Source organism: Mauremys reevesii, linkage group 4 (assembly GCF_016161935.1).
Source record: "Mauremys reevesii isolate NIE-2019 linkage group 4, ASM1616193v1, whole genome shotgun sequence".
Taxonomy (NCBI): Eukaryota; Metazoa; Chordata; order Testudines; family Geoemydidae; genus Mauremys; species Mauremys reevesii.
The window spans coordinates 107,263,966-107,281,347 of NC_052626.1; the positions used below are offsets into that span (position 1 = coordinate 107,263,966).

Consider the following 17,382-nt stretch of genomic DNA (forward strand, 5'->3'; position numbering starts at 1 on the left):
GTGCGTGAGCAGATGCCAACCTCCATGATATCGTTACCCGCATCACTTTCCAGCTGAGAGATACAGCTCCATTTTCTGTATGGTGCTGTTCAAGAACACCTTGGAATTAAACATGTAGCAAATCACACATGGCTTCTACTCTCACATACTCCTCTGCCTTCCACTGAGGGAAGAGAGACTGTGCATAGCACAAGGTTTTTAACAGTTATTGAACATATCCTCTCCCCACCTTTTATGCCTACTAGATGGCAGTGACATAACCATGGGTGTGGCTAAAATATACAGTACTAGGCAGCAGGGAGATGAAAGGTGCATTATATTTCAGGCCCAATCTTGTAATGCTTATCATGCAGGACGATTCCAGAACCCTACCCAAAGTCCCAGTGGCTTCTGTGGAGCTCTGTGCGTGTCTGTCCATGTGGAATAGTTTGCAGATCAAGACTTTAGGTGGTAAACTCTTCAGGGAAGGGACCTGACTTTGAGAAACAGCCAGCATGCCTCTGGGTGCTAGGATATAAAGTTTAAAAAACAAAACAAAAACAAAACAAACACATTTCAAATGAACGAGAGGTTCCATCCAAGGAACAGCTGGTCAAGGCTAGTCAACTGGATTCCAAACCACAGAAATTTAGGGGTTGCCAGATTGGACCAGTGGTCTATCTAGTCAAGTATCATGTCCCCTACAGTGGCCAATGCCACATGCTTTGGAGGAAGGGGCAAGAAACTGAAGTGGCAATTATGGAATAACTTGCTCACAGGCAACATTTCTTCCTAATCCGCTCAGGATTTAAAATGTGCCCTGAAGAATGAAGGATATGATCTCTGCCAAACATTTAAAAAGATCCTAACATATTTAACTGTTAAGTCACCTTATAGCGGACCTAAAGGAACCCTACTTGGCTTTATAATGGTCTCTCCTGACACTCTTGTGGCTGGGAATGAGAAGCTGCTGTGATGGGGACAGGGACAAAGCATGAATTGCTCTGTCAGTCACTGGCCAGCAGAACATTTTGGCTGACATAAATTAGAGAAGCTGCAGGGCTGCTCTGATTTAAGTTAGGGTCTGATTTGGACAACTAGCTGTGCCAGACATAATGGTGGCACAGATGAGGATTGAGACCAAATTTTTTTAGCATGGTGATTGAGTGTATAACTAGGAGTAAGGGGTGAAATTAAACAAAAGATAATTTAGGCTAAATAGCAGTAAAAAAACCCTTCCTAACAAGGAAGAGTGCTGAATATTTTCCAATGGCAAGTAGTGGGAGCTTTATCGCTTATGGCATTTCAAATCTGACTGGAGAAATCACTATTTTATTTCTATAGAGAGAATAATCCAGAGTTCTTGGGGTTTACATGACCCATTAAGTCTCTATTTCCAGTATCTTGATTTTATGAACCCTGAACTCCTAAACTCAAACTGACTCTGATGTTGGGTCCTGACTCTCAAGTCCCAGAATCAACCTTAACATTGGAACTCCAAGACTTCAGGCTAAAGTTAACACCCTCTGACCATCCCACCCAATCCTACAACTCTGTACTCTGACCACCAGACCCATTGAGTCCTGTAGCTTGGACCTGTGACCTCTCAACCTTGAATTATGAACCTTCTATAATGTTGTCCCTGAATTCTTTCCAACCCTTAAGGCTACCCCACTCAACATTTCATCCCGGACATTTGTTATCGCTGAGAAAAGCCAGACAAAAACCTTTGTTTCACAGAGCCAAGAACCAGGAACCATCACCCATGGATCCTGAACTGCTAACCTCTGAAGTCCAAAACCTCAAAGACTTTCAAATACTTACTGCTTTTTCCACAAAAATCCCTAGACCCTCCTGTAAAGTGGCAATGTAGCAGTAAAAGAAACAGAATAGGCCTCTTCTTCATTTAAAACAAGTCTTTCCTGGAGCCTAACTGGTTGAAACAAGAGAAAAATCCTCTTTTCAAAACATGAATAAGTCTCTTTACAGGGATCAACACTCTAAGAAGTGGATGGGTTGTTGGATACCAAAAAGTTCCATTGAAGCCAATAATAAAGTTGAAACAGAAGGAAAAACATTTGAAGATTGAGTAGTGGAAGAACGTGCTTCAGCCACAAGCTTCAGACGCAGCTTGAGCTGTTCAAAAAACTGCTAAATAAAAAATAAATGATACACACCTTTTTTGAATATTTAATCAACATTCTGATTTTTACCCCCTCCCCCCCAAGATTTAAATGAATATTTTCAACAACAAAAAATTTACAAAAATCTCACCAGTTATAGAGCTGGTTGAAACAAAGTCTAGTAACATTTTTGCAAAAATAAAATTGAAGTTTTTCAAAAATTTCAATGAAATTCTCTGGAAAAAAAAACAAACATTCAGCCCACATTTGAAATAGTTGAGAAAGAGGTAATGCCCCAAAATATTTGAATGCAAAAAATCCAGTGTAGTGACACAGAAGATATAGATGATGCCCAGGAATGCAGCAGAGACAGGCACTATCGTTCTCAAAAATATAGTATTGCATTCTACACTCTGATGGGAGATTCAACCAAGAGTATAAAATCCCTGCCAGAAGGAATCAGAGCAAACCCAAATCTTGCTACTTTCAGAGCTAAATGTAAAACCCACATCTTGATGAACATAAGGGAACATGCTTAACTTTGAGAATATGCATAAGTGCTGTCCTGAATGAGACTGTTTTCCTGATCTGAGCCTTTAAATGGAAATTATAAGAGTTCACACAATTCAAAGCTACTTCAGTCCCAGCATGCATTCCTTCAAGGAACAGTATTTTGTGCATGCAAGTCTGGATTTTACATTTTTGATTCACCTGTTGTTGCATCTTCCTTTGAAAATTTGATCTTTACACTTGGAATTGTGACTAAAACAAAGCTAATTTAAATCCAATATGAACTGATGAGGGAGCCAATGGTTTTGCTCTTCTCTAATTAGAACATTTTTGACCAAAAGCCCCAAATTTAGGACATTATTTGCAAAGTTTATATATCATTGTTAATTTTGCCTTTGCTCTCACATTCAAAATGCCAGGATTTTGCAGTCCTAAAGCTGCAGTCTTAAATATGCCACCCTGCTCAGTAACAAAGTAATCAGCTGCTGCTCTATTATGAAATGCCTTTAATTGAATTCTGCCCTTTAGAAAAGCTGAGTGATCCCCCGGGCTACAAAGGAGGTTGCAGTAGGCAGAAGGAGTTGGGGAGTGGATGGCAGGCTGACAGATTAAGGGATGGCTGTTAGCTGATTGCAATATTCCTGAGGACAGACATCATGGTGGCTTATAAATCTTCTAAATGGAGGGGAAGACAATCTTACATTATCGGCTATAAGTCCTGGAGTGTAAAAGGTTTGACTTCTCTTGTCATCATGCAGTGAAAAGGAAGACCACAGGCATTTGCATGCAGATTCCTGTGAAAAATCTTGTGTGTACTGCATCCACCACTCTATAAAAGCTAACCTATTAATTTATCCCCCATGCACAATATAGTACAGAATGAAGTGGTCTAATCTTTACACCCACCTGAAGACACTTGGGAAAATTGTTACTTATGAAAACACTTAGCAATTTATTAAATACAGGTCTTGATTTAAACAATGAAAGGAGTTTGCCACATAAATAGAGGGGGTTCATATTCAAGCAACACACTGATCCAAGGACAACCAGGAGACATGTTAAAATAGGCCTTGGGGACTCAAAAGATTTTGATCACAGTCCCCTGAAAGTGTGGGACGATGCAAGTGTTAATATTAATCTCGGCTTTCATTAAATGAAAGCCAAGTCCAGCTCTTCTCCTGCAGAGAGCACCTTCAAATTATACACTGATTGATTGTGGCAGGAGCTGGTCATGGAAGAATCTGTAGAAAAGTATTGGCTATTCATGGCACACACTGCAGTCACTCAGGGCCAAACTACAAGAGTTGCTAAATCCCTGGCAGAAGTTCCTTAATTATTCCATGAATGATTTAATACTTGGGCTTCTGCAGATTATATTGCATGGCCAATAGGAATTCCCTCCTAGCTACCAGCTAGCGCCTAACTGTCAGTGTTGCCTCTGGCCACAAGAAGTCACATCGCAGTGAGGAGCTAGTTCAGATGCTGGCACAGTGGAGGCAGGTGAGGGCATCTGGAGGGAGCGGGGGGTGCAGAAAGAATACTGCCTTCCCTACCATGAGGTCTCCTGTGGTGAGAGAGAGGCAGTAACATAGGCAGAAAAACAAAGGAAGGAAGGACTTCTCCCAGCAACAGTGGGTTCTCTCAGGAGGTGGGAGTTAGAAGAAAGGTTAACTTCACAAAGGGAGGAAGATGAGCACACACGGCAAGAGCTGGCCTTTGGTGGGGAAGAAACAGGAACCTAGAGTGGAGAGAATGGAAAAATGGGAGGAGTGAAGGCACAGAGAAAATAAGATGGGAGAGCAAGAGGTGGGTGAAAAGGAGCTAATGGGGAAGAGACAAAGAATGAGAGGAAAGATGCTGCTTTTCTAAAAAAAAAAAACAAAAACAAAAACAAAAAAAACACAACACAGATGACAGGAGGAGGGAAAGTAGGAAGAGAAAATAATCTGGAGAGGGAGAAGATGAAAATAAAAAACAAGGGGGGGGGGAAACAAGCGACAAAAACAATTTTTAAGTTGGAAAACTCTTTGTTCCTCTGTTATATTGTAATTCCCTGGCACACATCCCCACCTCCCTCCCTGCCTAGCCTTGAGAGAAAGAATGGGATGGTTATTCTGAATGCTTGTTATGTTAAAATCGTTAACTACTCTAGATTCTGTGATGAAACAGGAAAGGGAAAGTCCTACCGTTTACCAGATGCCTGCCCAAACCTCGAAAGCGTCTCTCTCTCAGGGCATGTCTTCTCTAGCCACATGAAAGCCACCCCCACAAGGGAAGTAGCTACCAGCGCTGGGAGCTGCAAGTTTCAATGCTGTAAAGTGGCAGTGTAGACAGTGCACCAGTACTCCCAGCGCTGGTGCACGGTCTACACTGCCCCTTTACAGCGCTGAAACTTGCAGTGCTCACGGGGTGATTTTTCACACCCCTGAGCGAGAAAGTTTCAGTGCTGTAAAGTGGCAGTGTAGACAAGGCCTCACCCACAGAAGTTAGTAATATCTTTCATTAGACTTCACCCACCTTGTCTCACCAGATCTGATAACACATGGGGGTCTTAGAGTCAACAGGAGAATTGTGCACTGGAAAAGAACATCAGATGCTGGCCACTATGCAGGCAGAGACCTTGGTACGAACAGCTGGACTTCCCTTCTACGGTCAGCTTTTATGATGGTTTCCAGTTCCTTCCTTACTACCACCATTTTAACCTAAAACCAGTCAAGTAAGTTTAGGAGTGTGGGTCAAAAATCTCATGCTGCTGGCTCTCCCCAAAAGCCTTACATCCAACTCTGGAACTGTGTAAGTGACTAGAAAAGTGTAATGAGCAAACACAGTGTGATGTGGGGTCTTCACAGTCACTGGAAACCAGCACAGACATAGCAAGTCGCCTCTGAACTTCCAGGCTTTCAAGTGACGATACAGGGTAGTGAGTTTTGAAAAAGCTGGAAATTATTAAGCCGACTTCCCAAGAACACAGTATCAGCATTGAATAGCCAGCGTCAACAGAAGTGTAATAATATGCATGTACACAAATACAGCCCCCCCTTCTACAGACAGTACCATGGAAACACATTCAATACCTACAGTCAGCACTTATGTGCTATTTAGTTTAGGCCTCCATTTTCAGATGTGGCTAGGGATTTTGGATGCCTCTGTTTTTGAGTCTAATCTGAGATATCGTAGAAAAGCCTGATTTTCAGAAAGTGCTGAACACCTGCCCTCTGTAAATCAGGCCCCTTTAAGGTGTCTCATGCTGGACAACCAATCATTTTGGGGAAACCAAAATCACTCATGACATTTGAAAAGGATTAGAGTTTAATTTTAAATTTGCTCAGCACCATGGTACAATTTCTGGCCAGCTCACTCACATTAACGAATTAAGCCGCAATGCCCTAGTGTTATAGGAAAAATATTGTCACAAATACTCACAAATATCTACACACATACTTCCCTCTAGGCTCACCCCCACATATGGACCTACTTACATAGGCATACACACAGAATACATACCCAGGTCGGTACAGGAAGGTAGGCATAGATCAGCACTGTCTAATACAAGTCAAAAATAGGTTATAACAGACTTAATGTGGTTCTACTATATACATGGTTTTCATGCTCTAATTCAAAGTGCTTACTGATAATGAATTACAGGCTAGCAGAGAAGTGCTTGTATAAGCCAAAATAGCAACCATTATGCACTCAATGACGAGGAGTACTTGTGGCACCTTAGAGACTAACCAATTTATTTGGGCATAAGCACTCATTGGCTAAAACCCTCTTTATCAGATTCATGGAGTGGAAAATACAGTAGGAAGATATATGTACACAGTACATGAAAAGCTGGGAGTTGTGTTACCAAGTGGGGGGTTAGTTCTAATAAGACAATTCAATTAAAGTGGAAGTGGGCTATTATCAACAGGAGGGGAAAAAAAATCACTTTTGCAGTAGTAATCAGGGTGGCCTTCCTACTCACACCTTCTTGTCAACTGTTTGAAATGGGCCACCCTGATTACCACTACAAAAGTGATTTTTCCTCCTGTTGAGAATAGCCCACTTCCATTTTAATTGAATTGTCTCATTAGAACTGAACCCCCACTTGGTAAGGTAACTCCCAGCTTTTTATGTACTGTGTACATATATCTTCCTACTATATTTTCCACTCCATGCATCTGATGAAGAGGGTTTTAGCCAATGAAAGCTTAGGCCCAAATAAATGTTACTCTAAGGTGCCACAAGTACTCCTTGTTGTTTTTACTCACACAGACTAGCACGGCCATCACTCTGAAACCTGTCATTATGCACTCAGTAATAGCCCATACTCAGCTATATCAGAACCTGTCACTGAAAGTCAAAATATTAGGCAAGACAGCAGGGCTGCCTCTTGCTTTTTCTGAACAATGCCATGCAATTTTCAGCTTCCATCTGGACAGCCACCAGAAACAAGCACGGGAGATTTTTAAATGTAATGTCTTGTTATTGATTTATGTCACGGTAAAACACCGAGGCCCCAATCAGGGCCTCCATTTTGCTAATGTTATACATACAGCCCCTTCCCCCCACTGAAAGGAGAATTATCTGAAGAAAAGCTGGAGACTGAAATACCCAGACAAAATATTATTGACTTAACAGGGAAGGGACCAAAAAAATTTCTCATCTAAATTCTAGGATAACGCCCATTCTACAATTGAGTATTGAAGTGTCTGATGCGGCGACAATAAGGTCCTGGAAAGTCCAATTGAACAATTTCCCTAGGTTCTGGAATCGATCTTTCCTAAGTGTCAGTATGTACTGCATCAAATAGCTGGTAAATGTACACCAAGCAAAGGATTTATGAATGACACTGGGGCAGCAAACAAGGGGTTAACTCCAGTTTCACTTTTCCTTTCCCTTGCAACAGGTATGCAGGGGGAACAGCTGTAAGATGAGCTGCTAGAGAAGGAGAATGGGGAGAGTGCCTAGGAGAATTATTTGCAACAGGTGCTCTGTGAGCCCTGGGTTGGGAAGGCTTTGTTTAGTTTGTTTTATGCCCATGCTCATCTTCACTTGCTTTTTGATCTATGGTCATAAAAATCTGCTCTTGCTGCAAAAATCCTTCCTCACTACAGCAGTTTTATTTTCACTGGCTCAAATGACAGGGCCAAAACTTCCCCAGCTCATGTGAAGGGTTTTTAAGTTCCTGCCAACAGCGGTAAAAAGATCAAGAAATGACACTGACATTTCTCTTGCCTATTTCTGTACCAGAGGTCCCAAGACAAACCCAGATTTTGGTGATTAATGAGGACCTGTAACTAGACCACTCCTGTTTAATAAACACCATCCTTGTAAGTCAGGCTCTCTCCCACTTCTATAAAGGGGAAGCTTTACAAACAGGGTTCAATTGGTAAACAAAGGGTTAATGTTAGTAGTTAGCACACAGGTGATAGCGCCCACATAAACAGAGCAGTTACTGGGAATACACCTGGTATGACAGTAACTTGTTTTCTGAAAAGCAGATTCAATCCCTTGTTTTCTGGAACCAGGCTTCAGCACACGACATTATAGTCTAGATGATATTATGCAGGATACTACCACTCATCCACTCTCATTAACCAATGTCTGGTCATGTCCCTCAAAAGTAGTAAGGAGCATGCATGGCACCCCTGCTCATTAAAAGCCTTATTTCCACCCAGAGATTTCAGAGCTCTCTGAAGTGGTTTGGAAAAAAGAAACAGGTCTGTATTGTACTAGCATGTATGAGTTATTTAGATAATGGGTCTACATTCTGTACTCAAAAAGATAAGTGTTTATGAGGTTCAGATTGGGATTTCATCCCCATTCCTGGCCCTCCTTCCCTCACCTTGTATAGCATAGACAGAAAAAAAAGCCACATACCATCTACAATAGCACGGTTGACATATACATCTTTATCTCTCCTACAGATCTCTTCCTAGTTGGATCAACAACTTTTGCTATTTTCCTATTTCAGTCATAATTAGGACTTCCTAGTCTACAACCCTGCAGAGCTGTGATTTATTAGGCTCCCATTTTCCAAACAATCTTCAGCACTCAGGATTGCTTGCCAATGGTTTAATTACTACTGATTATGCAATCATGGAACAGGAAATCTACAATAAGTGTGCAAGCAGCAGGGTAAAGATCTTAGTATTTGAGGGTCCATGATGAGGATTTGTATGGCAATTGGTTACTTTGGTTTTCTTCTTTCACACTCGTATGCTACTTTTTTTCTTGTTAGAAGTACCCTAATGTAAACAGGTTAGAGACCTCAGCCCGGAAAGGCTCTAAGGCAACCCAAATGTAGGAAAGAAATCTAAAAGGACAAATCCCTCAGCATTTTAATATAAATCACTATAACCTCAGATTCATGATTCTACATTACCCTTGCAAATGATTTAACTCTAAAAGCAGAGGGAACATCAAATCTGTGTGGAATATATGTAACTTTGGGACAAAATACAGGATATTTCAGAGGTATGGGTAACCCTTTTGTAGAAAAAAATATAAAACCAAGCAGATATGGAAGAGGTAGGTTCATCAAACTGAGTCACTATGGTGTCCGGGTCATACAATACTACCTGATCACGTATGAATCATTCCCATTTTCTGAAGATGGCTCTTTAAGATTCACAGGGGAGAAAGCATCCTATTTTTATAGTCTTTGAAAGATGTTTCTGTCTAGGACTGCTTTAAAATTCTCTGTTTAAACTATGTTTTGATGGAAACTGAGTTTTCTATTAAATGAACGTGTTCATGGAAAGGGTCTGCTTTCTGCAGAAAATTTTGATTTTTTGTAAAAAATCAACATGCCTAAAAACTGAAAAGTTTTTGGTCCCAAACCCAAAATATTTAGATTTGTCTATGGAGTCACCATGCCTCATGTGAATTGTAATTCAGTTCTCTATGCACGGGGCACCCCTCTTGAAGTACATCTCTCTCTGACGCATGGCCTCTCCTCACCCACAGGAAAAACCAGCGTGCATCACAGCAAATGTAGTTTGACCATGCTTATGAAGGAAAATAGGATGGTGAGGTACCTCAACTACAGCTTCCATGAGACACTGCCGTGGCTTTTCTGAACTGAACTATTTTCGCTTTCTGTCAAAATATTTTGGTTTTTGGCTGAAAAGCTGAAGTTTTTTGTGGATAATCCCCACTTTCCAGCCAGCTCTACTTTTATCCACTAAAGTAGTCTGCAATCCATTTGTTGATATTGACTGGTAGCACCAATTCATCTAATATCCCAAGCACATACAAACTGGGCAAGGATAAAATGTTAGTGCCCAACCTTCAGGAAAGTGCTTTTAGTATAGCTCTAAACAGTTGTGCAACTTTTTACAAATGGACATAGTATAAGAGTTTGGCTTTTTTTTTTGTCTGCACCTCCAAAATCTGCTCTGTTTGACAAGACCAACCTACAGTAGACCCTTAGGAAACAAAAAGTACCCATTTAAAATTTTGTTTTGAGAATATCTGAAAGAGAATGAGCCTGAAGTATCTTCTGTGTTCAGTCTGTCGTTGAAATAGGAAGACTCAGCTCTTTTCTCCATTTTTCTCAGACTAATCATTAACAGGCTACTGCAGGAAGTTCAGCCCATTTAGGAAATTTTCTACAAAGTGGATTGAGTTACCATATTTTTTTAAAAAGCAACAAAGAGTCCTGTGGCACCTTATAGATTAACAGATGTACTGGAACATAAGCTTTCGTGGGTGAATACCCACTTAGTCAGACGCATGTTTTTTAAATACGTCCTCTTATGGAGTGTATGTTATGTTAAGACAAAGTCTCTATTTATCTGTAACTATATCTACAGGTGTAACTGTAGGGAGAGAGCAAGCACTATTTGACTTTGAATTCATTAGAAATGCATTCAAAGGATGCTCTTCTACCATGTATCATGTCCTCTATCCTGACTATTCCTTTTACCAATGCCACATTTTTAACAGCTGCTTTCTCTTTACCTTTAAGGCAGAGGCTATCCCATAGTACTACATAAACTGAGCTAGCAGGATTGGATCTTGGAAGTGTTGAAATTTACTGTAGATGACTCCACATTGTTGAGAAAATTGGATTCTCCCTTAATGGTGTAGGAAGCTGTGTATGATGGGAAAGGGAAGTAGCACAGTAAATGGTGCTGCCAGCTACTTTTCAATATTAAACCAAAGCCAGTGCAGTTGAACCATTTTACAGTGCATCTTGTTTGAAAAGCCATGTTGTAAAGATAAAGAGATGGTAAATCCAGGTTTCAGCTCTCCAAGCTTTTTAAAGGATGTCGTGTGATAAGCAGAATTGTTTCCTTTTCTCACAGATACTGTGTGATTAGCAGATAAAGCAGAGAACTTCACTAGTAGCAAACTCAATAAATCATCATAAGACACATGTTCATTTTGACAAATTCAGTTCTGCCCGTTGAGGAAAGAGAAGAAGCTGCTACTTCACAATGTGGATATAACAGACTGAAGGAGGAGGGGACACACTCACGACATCAGATAAGCAACTGGGGGAGTGTGCTGACCCAAGCTAAGAAGAGGAGGGGTAGATCCTCACTGCTTTTAGCAAAGGAGAAAGCTGTGCTTTCTTTCTGCTCTCTTACTTGCCAATTAGATAAACTTACCTGGCAACAACTATGCCCAGCTGTCTCACTGATGGAGAAGATATTAGATTGATAAGAAGGTACTGATAGTTTCTTTCACGCCACTGAAAAAGACAACTTAGAGCTGGTCAAACTATGAGGGAGATGAGGGAAAAATTTCAGAAATTTTGAAGTAGTTTTCAGTCTGCATGTTTTCCACATTTGAGATTTCTTTTGTTCCATTTCAGCCCCCCGCAACTTTTATTCCTTCTCACTGAAAATGGGTCAGAGTGAAAATGAAAATGGGGGTGGGCGGGAGGAGAAAGACAGTGGACTAAATTCTTCATTTTCCAATTTGATCAGAAGTACTGAAGATTCCTAAAAACATTTATTAGACTTTTTTTTTCAGAATAGGCCATTTCATCCCATGAAAAACATTTTTGGTTCAAAATCCTCACTGAGCAGACATCAGAGCAGAAGCCCAGCGATTCCTATTGAAAGCGCGGCTTGGGGCGAAAAAAAGATAAGTGTGTTAGAGCAGTCTGGCCCGGCATGCCCCCTTCACCACACTGCAGCATGACATGCACACCTACCTCAATTTCCCCTTGCAAAATCCCCAGTAAATCTACTTCAGGCTGTCTTGCCTGAATAATACCCCTCCCTGGGGTCAGTGTATCACCAAAATACAGTTCATTAAATTCCTGACAGAAGTTCCAAACATTGTCTATTTTGCACATCCAGTGTATATAGTCCTTAAACCCCTTCTCAGAGTGCACCTCCCCCACCTTCTCTGCTGGGAGTTCTTCCATACCACACTCCAGTATCTTCCACCACACCTAGGCTCCTCATCTGTCTTCTTTGGTTGCTCTGCCAGGGCAGCCACTTCAGCCCATTCAGCTGGAGTGCAATTCTGCTCTTCCCAGCGGGAACCCCTTCCATCTCTCTGCTGGGAGATCATCTTTACCAGGGGAGAATCCTTCACTCCCTCTGGCTGTCTCACTGTTCCTCTGAGTCCAGCTCTCTGGTGGGGAGATATCAGTGGGTAAGCCCCTCTGCTGCTCCCCTGCTTTCAGCCCTCTCCGGCCCTTGGCTCCAGCTTAGAGAAAGCAGGCACCTCCCTCTTCTGCTGCTCTTTCTGCCATCAGCCCTTTCATGTCCTACAGCCCCTGGCTTTCTGGCTTGGTGAAATCAGCCAACAAACCCCTTCGACTTCCTTCTGGGACTTTCCACAGACCTCTGGTTCCTGGCAGCTCTCATATGTCCCTGATTCCCAGTCAGACAGCTCTGATTCAGCAGGTCTCTGTCTCTCACACTGAGTCTTGCCCCTCAGATTTTCTCCGGTCCTGTATAGCCCCCATGTGCTGCCTGGACCTCTTAAATGGTCAAATGGGAGCTCCTGTTCTAGCACAGGGGAGATGGACTTACTTAATTTATTTCATGTCATCCTGTGACAGAGTGACATGAAAATATGCAGGAAACCTCACAACACTCCTTGTCAAAACAACTTTTTTTGGCAAATATCTATATTAATATACTATTTTTCTTGTAAATCTAAATTTCCCTGTCCCATTATGTCTGAAATAAAAAAAAATGTCATTAAGTAGCCTATTTATGTAGTGGAATTTCTCAAGGCCAACTATATGCAACTCTGAACTATTTCTTGTCTCATAACACTTTATTTTATTTTATTTTTTTTCCAATCTCTTATTACAAGCACATTTTGCAAAGGAATCCAAGCTGGGATGTTGTGATGCTGGCCTCCTTTCTGCGTTAATTAATGCTAAACGTTTTCTTATGAAAAAGTCACTGTGTGGCAATGTTAAAAGCTTTAGCTAGAGTTATGGAAAATACACAAAGACCGTGCAAAAAAACTTTTTTATAACCTTCTCAGTGCACTCAGTACTGATGGGCAACACATTCACTATTTCAGGCAATGGCCTCTCTTAAATACAGGCTGACAAGTGGGTGGAGCTTATGTGATATTAATAGATCGTCTTTTAATGACTCATCCAGGTGGCCTTTACAGGGATTTGAACTACTGCAGACTTGGGATGCTCAGAACACATTTCCCAGGCCAGTTGTAACCTGCATTAACCTAGTGTGGCTCTTGGTTTCCCTCTAGTCTACTCCTGCCAAAAGGGTAGTTTTTCAGTCCTATTTTGCAGTTTGAAGAGAACCACCATGCAGTCATATCACAGGATTTAAAGAAATTGTTCTGTGCATCACATCAGAAGGGTAACAATTTCTTCCAATACCATATGAGTTCTCTAAAAGATTGCTCACGGGGCTACTCTAATCATTCATCTCTAGCATGGAACTAACTAAAAGGCTTTAATGATTACTTTGTGTACCCAGGTTCTGGGAAATTATTAATTGGTTGTCTTATTCCATTTGACTTCTTCAGAGCTCATGTTCCAGGTAGCAGGAACTCTTAATGAAGCTTCTGCATTTCATGGTAAAGAGGCTATTGGTTGGCTTTAATCACTAAGGAAATAAAGGCTGGTTCCAAATAGTTAGCTTAATTACTACGATTTTAAAATGTCAGTAACTCTATCTGGATTGTTTGGCAAGCTAGGCTCAAGCAAATGATATCTACTTGAATATGGCCAAATGTAAATTCATGCATCTGGGAACAAAGCATATAGGCTGTACATACAGGATGGGGGGCTTTGAAAAGAACTTGGGAGTCACGGTGGATAGTTAACTGACTGTGAGCTCCCAGTGCAACATTAGGACCTTAAGGGCTAATGAAATCCTTAGATGTATGAACAAGGAAACATCAAGAGGAGGGAGTTACATTACCTCTGTAACTGGCACTGAAGTGACCACTGCTGGAATACTGTGTCCAGTTCTGGTATCCACAATTCAGGAAGGATGTTGATAAATTAGAGAAAGTTCCGAGAAGAATCACGAGAACCATTAAAGGATTAAGAAAGCATACACTCGAGAAGCTCAATCTGTTTAGCTTAACAAAGAGAAGGTTAAGGGGTGATTTGGTCACAGTCTGTAAATATCTACTTGGGGAATGACATTTGATAGAGGACTCCTCAGTCTAGCAGACGAAGGTATAAGATGATTCAATGACTGCAAATTGAAGCTAGACAAATAAGGAATGGAAATAACATGTAAATTTTTAACAGTGAGGGACTATAGGAACAATTTACCAAGGGTAATGGTGAATCCTCCATCTATAGACATTTTAAAATCAAGATTTGGAAAAAAAAATCAAAAAGATATACTACAGTGAAATCCTATGGTGCAGTTTACAGGAGGTCAGGCTAGATGAATATCACAATAGTTCCTCATGGCTTTATAATCTATCAAAAAGTATTCTGTTGCTTTAAGAGTGAATTGTGCTCTCTCATTACAGGAAAGTCTCATGGTCATTCATCGTGTGTTGCTCTCCTGGCAAACTAGTTTTAAAATCACCCACCATGATTATTGCCCTAAAGGGAAGAACTAGTAGGATCAACCAGATCATAATTCACAAAACGTAATGTTTAATATCACCCACATTCAACTCACTGACCAGGTGCTATTACAGTCTAAGGCACTTAAGGAGCACCAGGACTAAGCAGAAGAAGAGCAAGATATTGACCTTGAACAACTGAGTGATGTTTATATAGATTTACAGAACGCCTATTTGAATAGCTAAGTATTGTAGGCCAGTGGGATAGTTTGCCTTTATAATATTCACTGCTTTGCATTATATTCAGCAGTAATGCAAGAAACCTACAGGCCTGTATCCTGCAAGATATTGGCTACAGCAAGCAGGGCTGGCTCTGGCTTTTTTACCGCCCAAAGCAAAAAAAAAAAAGGGGGTGGGAGGGAGGGGCTGCCGGAGCGGCAAAGCAGGGGAAAAAAAAAAAAGCGCGTCTGGAGCAGCAAAGGGTGGTGGTGGGGAACAAAACAAAAATGGCGCAGTTGGAACGGCAAAGCGGGGGGAAGAAACAAATGGCGCGGCCGGCAAAGCAGGGGAAAAAACAAACCCAAAAAACCCTACAGGGCGGCCAGAGCCAAGGAGCAGGGGGACTCCCTGTGCTGCAGAGTGCACACCTGGTCTAATGGGGGAGGACGGAGCGGGGGGGAGAGAGAGAAGGGGGCGGCTAGGGCTTCAGGGGGGCGCTCACCCCGCGGCCCTGACCGCTGCACCGCCTGCTGGGAGGGCTCCGCGCCATTCTGGTCGGTGGGGAGGGAAGGACACAGGCTGCCCTGCTGAGTTTGCTGCATGGCGTGCCCCTCCTCCGCCCCCTACAGGGCGGCCACAGCAGCGAACAAAAAAAAAGTGGACGTGCCGCCCTAGGTTTGGATGGAATGCCGCCCTGTAGAATCTGCCACCCCAAGCACGAGCTTGCTTGGCTGGTGCCTGGAGCTGGCCCTGACAGCAAGTTAGCATAAGGCTTGACAGCTATGAACTTTGAACAGATTAACTTTGCATAGATAAATGGCCCAATGGAAAACCCAAGTATATGGGGAGCTGAAATAGAATTTAAGGGGAAGTTCTAACCACAGGTACATAATTCAACCACAGAAGTGTCCTGGCAATGAACTGATGTACAAGACAGGTACATGAGATACATCTACGGCTAGCCTGCTTTTATATATATATATATATATATATATATATATATATATATATATATATATATATATATATAAAAGCAGGCTAGCCGTAGATATATATATATCTTCTCTTTTAAGTTTCTTATGGGTTTGATTATTTGTTTTATTATAATAGGTTAATATTAGAGTATATTTTCACAGTAACACAAGGGACCTGCAGGCAACAGCCTGTATGTTGAGCTAAGGCAAAGTTAGCACACATATGTCTGTCATCTAGTTAGATGGTGGTGAGTTAAAGCATAAAAAGGTCCACATATGGTTGCAACCTCTAACAAAGAGGATGTGTTAAAGCAGGTTGCCATAGGGGCTTTCCTAAGTTCATACTCTTAAGCTTAACAGGTAGACCACAACTTGGAAAGAACCGAAACAACCAGAGAGGACAGAAATAACAAATGTGATACCTAACCACAAAAGGCCATGGTAATGAACTGACACATATGATAAGAAGTTGAGATCATTGATATACTAACCTACAGGAAAAGACACTCCAACATTAGTAAAGTGAGGAAATACAAATAAGGAAAAGGGAAAATCCCCTACTGAATATGCATCAAACATAGTGGCGCCAGCATAACATATTATAAAAGTGGCATCCCAGCCTAGGGGGTGGTAGGAGAGAGAGATGTAGTCCTTGGGAGGTGCCAGAATGATGGCCACTGGTGATAATGGGGAAGATGATGGTGATGAGGAAGATGATGGCTAACATTTCAGGTCGTTCTACAAGGGATGGTGTGAGTATATGGATGTGCAGATGTACATTCTGGAGGATCTCTATCTTATTAAGTTGGGGTGTTTGTGACTGTGCTAAATGTATTAATAAACTATATTTGTAAATCTAAGAGTTCTTATAGTGTGAATGTTGCAACTGTGCACATTGGGGTTCCCAACTATATAATAATTTGAATAATACTGGGCCTGATCTTGGAACAAGTACCTGTCTACCCTGAGAGTGGTAACTGGGGATTCTTAAGTAATCAATAATACATAATCTAAAGATCAGGCAACAGTACTGAACAAAATTTAAAACTTCATGTCATCTTCAATGTTCAAATGTAACTCATAATAAAAAGCCAGCCTAAAAGCTCAGTGCGTACTTACAGTTTTGTAAGAGCTGTGAGATTTGTATGTTCGTAACACTACCACCCATAATGTTGAAGAGGAAAAAAAAGGAATTCAAGCTAATAAATTAAAAATAATTCCAGCCTAAAAGAGAATAGGGGGAGGGGTTAGCCATCAGCAGGATACCGTCAGATTAGAAAACAAAGAGAAATCCCATATTTCTTTAAATTGCGACATTACTGAATTGTTCAACTCTCCCACCCCGGCTACCCTTTGGTTATCATAGCTCCCAGGAACAGCCTGTGATACGCAGCTGCCCCGAAAGCCCTTGTGTGGGGGTATTCCACATTGTGGAGAGGGAAACGGTCTGTAGTAACTTCCACCACTGTGCACCTCAAGTTTACAAGCAGGAATATTTCAGGGAGACTAGCCACCTCACATCACCCCTGCCACTCCACAGACAGACAGAGTGAACATGTCATGGAGACAGTACTCCCCTGCAAGGTGAAAGGTAAGATGGGGAACTA

General features: G+C 41.5%; 1 protein-coding gene across 17 annotated transcripts in view; it reads right to left on the reverse strand.

Moving 5' to 3' along the window:
* TSPAN32 (tetraspanin 32) overlaps nucleotides 1-17,382 on the reverse strand; it is a 63,768-nt gene that overhangs the window by 18,106 nt on the left and 28,280 nt on the right. The window lies entirely within an intron of this gene.